This window comes from Sciurus carolinensis, chromosome 2 (assembly GCF_902686445.1).
Source record: "Sciurus carolinensis chromosome 2, mSciCar1.2, whole genome shotgun sequence".
Taxonomy (NCBI): Eukaryota; Metazoa; Chordata; class Mammalia; order Rodentia; family Sciuridae; genus Sciurus; species Sciurus carolinensis.
Genome location: NC_062214.1, coordinates 66,162,565 through 66,167,387, shown reverse-complemented (window position 1 = coordinate 66,167,387; position 4,823 = coordinate 66,162,565). Strand labels below are relative to the sequence as shown.

Genomic DNA, 4,823 nt, shown 5'->3' with positions numbered 1-4,823 from the left:
GCAGGAGGAGAACTGTGGCCTTATAGGCCAACATCTTTCATTCACTGAATGTAAAACACAGGCCACTCATCATCATCATAAAACCCCTTTGAGGTATGTTCTATGATTATTGCCATTTTCGAACAGGGAAATAGAGGCACAGAATGGTTAAGCACCTTTCGGAAGCCGTACAGGTAGAAAACATCCCAGGCTGGGAGTTGAACCCAGGCCTTTTTGATTCCAGGGGCTGTGTGTTTAACAACACGCTATACTTTCTCCTCCTCATGATGGCACCAAAGTTCTCCTGGAGTATCCGCAGGTCACATAATCACAAACTATTTTATTTTATTTATTTTTTCATCAGATGAATGGGCAGAACTAATTTCCTAACTCCCTCCCTGGTTCTCTGTCAGAAGGCAGATCAGGTATACTAAGGCATAAGGCAGAGTAAGCCCTTTTCAAACAATCCAGAAATCAGCAGAAGCCCACACTAGGCCCTCTCCACAGCTGTCATGCCCATAAGCCAGGGAGAAGTGGGAGGCAGGACTTCTGTGGACCCACGACTTGCTGGGAATGTGACTACAAGGGTTTCTGAGAAAAGGCTCAGCCGACCCAAATATTCAGGCCTAGAGAACAGCCTGGCTCGGCAGGTCTTCAGGACAGGTGTCTCAAAGGTCTTCTTCTAGGTTGGGGTCAACAACTGGGGCTGGGCCTGGAGCCCAGGCCAGGGTGGGCCCCTGAGGGATGGTAGGCACACTCACTGGGGATCAAGGGCCCCAGCACGGCAGAATCCACACTGTAGGTACGTGGCATGCACTGCAAGGAGGTCTAGGCCTGTGTCAGGTGAAGTTGGGACCCACTGTCCTCAAGCTGCAGGAAAGGCTGTTTGGTGAGCTGGTGCAGGTCTGAGATGAGGTGTCAGACAATTTCAGCGATGCTGACAGCCTTCCATGCAGCCTGGCCAGAACCTGAGGAGACCATGCACCCTGGGCTGCCCACCTCCAGACGACCCAATGCCAGCCCCAGCAGGCTTTGAATTTTGCTGCCATCTCGGACCCACAAATCCAGAATGTCAGGAGGTAGCTTGGATCCTGGTGAACGTGCTGGGAACTCTACCGAGCCCACTTTCTGGTAAGGCTCCATTTTGCTTGCTGTAGTGTTTGTGAATCTTGTTGCCTCCTCAGTCACTACTCCCTGCTCACCCTGGCTCCTCACAGCACAGCCAAGACGGCACAGAGGCTGGTCAACAGTTTTATTCTTTATTCTTTATTTTTTATTTTATATTTTTTGGGTTCTGGGGATTGAACTCACAGGCACTCAACCACTGAGTCACATCCCTAGTCCTATTTTGTATTTTATTTAGAGACAGGGTCCCACTGAGTTGCTTAATACCTCACCATCTTTATTTTTAATTGTGGTAAAAATAACAAAATTTACCATTGCAACCATTCTGAAGTGTGTAGTTCAGTGGCATTAAATACATTCACACCAATGTGCAATCATCATCACCATCCATCTCCAAACTTTTTCATCATGCAAATCTGAAATTCTATATCCATTTGACAGTTCCCCACTCTCTACTCCCCCAGCCTCTGGCAGCTACCCCACTATTTCTGTCTCTATGAATTTTATTACTCTAGGTACTGCCATGTTGTAGCATGTGACAGATTTCTTTCTTTTTTAAGGACTAATAAACCTGTATGGAGACAGCACATTTTGCTTATCCACTCCTGGGCTGAGGAACATTTGTTCTGCTTCCACCTTTTGTCTATTGTGAGTCGTGCTGCTCTGAACTACAATCAATTTTAAAAGTAGGTATTGGAGTGTGACTATAAAAGGGCTGCCTGGGTGAATTCTGAGGTATTTGGGAATGTTTTGTTTTGGTGGTGGTGGTTATTGGAATTTGTTCATGGACTCAAACTCACTACGGAGTATATAAAATTTGGTGAAAACTGAATGAGGGCCATAGTCTTTTTAACAATATTGTACCAAAGTCAGTTCTCTGGTTCTGATATTGTGCTATTGTTCTATCCAAGGTCACCATTGTATTGTTCTTCTCTATATAAACACATGAACTCTGCACTGTTTCTGCAGCTTACTTCGAGTTTTATTTCAAAATAAGAAGTTAAGTCATGCACTTTAAAGAGAAGTTAGTAATTGGTTTGCTACACCAGTTCAGCCCCTACAAGGGTGTCATATCATGAGAATGTCACCAGAAAACCTTCCAATATTTCTGTATTTTCAAAGACCACTCATTACTATGTTAGTGAGAAACTTTTTGTTCATCATAAAAATGATTCAGTGCCAATAATGGCAACAAGAGGTAAGGTTAGCACATTGTGTTTGTGATTTATTTGTGCAGAAGGGAGAGCTTGGTAGTTTGTTCTTTTGAGGTCCAGGTTATGTGGAATATCCAGTATGCCATGAGGTAGAGCACAATGATTCTGAGTTGCAGACCTAGAAATTCTTTGGATGGACTTGGGGTAGGGAACTTGAAAGTCGTGGTCTCTTTAGAAAGAGTGAATTCTGAGTATCGTTACTAAAATGTACTACACCTTTATAGAAAAATGTTGCTTCTTGGAATTGTTGGAATGCCTGTGACTTAACACTACCATAGTTCATGTTACTGGGTCTGGTCTCACTGTATATCACGCTGTGTCAAAGCATTCATCTGTCAGTCTAATTTGGAATAAAATGTCATGTTAATTTAGAAATATCTCAGGAGACATGCCTGGTTTTCTGTCACTGAGCTCTAAGAAGATAGAATGCTCCCTGCATGGGTGACAATGCCTCTCAGAGGACCAGGAAGCCATGGCCAAGGGCAGATTGGAGAGCTTGCTGCCCCTCTTTCTCAAATGGAGAAAGTGAGTATCTGGCTGCTGTTTTATCGTTCCCCATCACCTTGTAAGATAAACATTGTTTACTCTGCTTTACCATGAAAGTAACTGAGGCTCAGAGGGTTAGCTTGCTGGGGGTTGTGAATTAGAGAATTGAACTGCCTAGTTTAATCCTCCCTTCTGATTTTATGTTCAGTTTTCATTCCTGTACACTATGACAAGTGATAAAGTCAGAGATTAGAACATTCTGGCTTCATTACACTTTTCCATTGGTGTGTCTTCTCTGTGCGTGTATGTGTGTGTGTGTGCGCGCACGCGTATTTATATACACATTAGCATTTACTATTTAATATATGATGAAACTTGATCTTTGATGTGTTTTTCTTTGACAATGTTAATTTTTTTTCCTGCAGTGCTGGAGATCAAACCCAGGATCTTGCATATGTTAAGCATGTGCTCTACCCCTAGCCCCCAAATGTTCACATCTTACATGAAATGAGTGATTATTGAAAATCCACCCAAACTGAAGAATGAGTTTGAGAGCATTTAGCCAACTCAGCAATTCATGATCTCTTAAGAGATGTGAATGGTGATATAAAGATATGTGTATGCAGCTGGCATATTTCCAGCACTTTGGCTTCCATTGAGAATTTAGGATTCAGAGGTAGTTTCCAACCTTTTTTTTTTTAACCCTCCCCCTACAATACCCCCAATTATTTATATTTCCAGAATGCTGAGAAGGTGGGGGAGGACTTAGTCATAATATGGGTAAATCCTTAATTGGTTCTGCCAGCCAGGTGGCTAGTTGATGAACCACCATATTTCAGTGGCATAAGCATCAACTTATAGTTAAATATTTGCACGTGTATCTAATTGTCTATGCAAAATTGTTCCTGCTAAACAGGAGTCTGGTTGAGTCTTCAAAATAACCTGGCATCTAACATGCATTAATATTTTAAACCATTGTGAACACTTGGTGCTGTAAGATCCAATTTTACTAATGTGATTTTTAAAAACACCTCCCACTGCAGAGTGTAATTTTTGTTTATTTTGTATATCTGTAGCTAGTGTAGAATGCTATTATAAGTTTCCAGAAACCAAGAACTCTGATGATATATTCAAAGTGCCCAAATAACCAGTAAAAAAAAAAAAAATACACTTAATAGTTGGGTTATTTTTTTCCAAGTAATATCAGAAAACTACTTTGACAGAACTTCTGAGTTAACTTCGTGTTACCATCTTAAAGTATAAGGAAATTGGTCACTCAAGTCACGTGGATGGATGAATGCACAGCCGCAGTTACTCAGGTTTTGACCCATGAAGGAAGTCCTTCATCAAACATACAGAGTGTCTGTTGTGTTCTTGGCTCTGTGTTAGAGCAGAGCAACATCTTACCTGATGATGTTTTGACAGGATGGTGCAGATGGGGTTTAGGAGAGGGAATCTTACACTTTGCCCAGGAAAGGAGGTGAACTCCAAATGCAGAGATGAACAATCAGGAAGTACCCTGCAGGGAGGAAAAAAGGGGCCAAGTTAATCCAGAGTGTAGGAGTAGCTGTGTGTACCACAGAAAGAAGAGGAAGGATAGAGCAGGCTTGGGGAAGGCTGTGGGGTTGGCTTGATGTTTAGCAGAGAAGGCACCACTGAGGGTAGTAGTGTATTAGTCCATTTTGTGTGGCTATAACAACATATCTGTTTTTATGTACTTTATAAAGAAAAGAGGTTTATTTAACTCAGGATTCTGGCAGCTAGAGAGTCCAAACACCACAGCACCTATGTCATGGAGAGGGACCCCTGGCCTGTGTTATAACATGATAGAGAAGCAGAAAGCAGCAAAAGCAGAAGAGGCCAAGCACATGGGGTGGCCTTGTTTTATAATAAACCATTTTTTTGGGAACAAACTCCATGAGACCAACATTAATCCCTTCAGAGGCTATACTCCCATGACCTGATCACCTTCCACTAGGCTCCACCCCTTAAAGGTCCCACCACCTCCCAAGATGGCTG

General features: G+C 42.4%; 1 pseudogene; it reads right to left on the bottom strand.

The window, feature by feature from the left end:
* Positions 1 to 633: 633 nt before the first annotated feature.
* On the bottom strand, positions 634 to 1,122 carry LOC124976334 (ribonuclease P protein subunit p25-like protein; annotated as a pseudogene).
* Between the last annotated feature and the right edge of the window lie 3,701 nt (positions 1,123 to 4,823).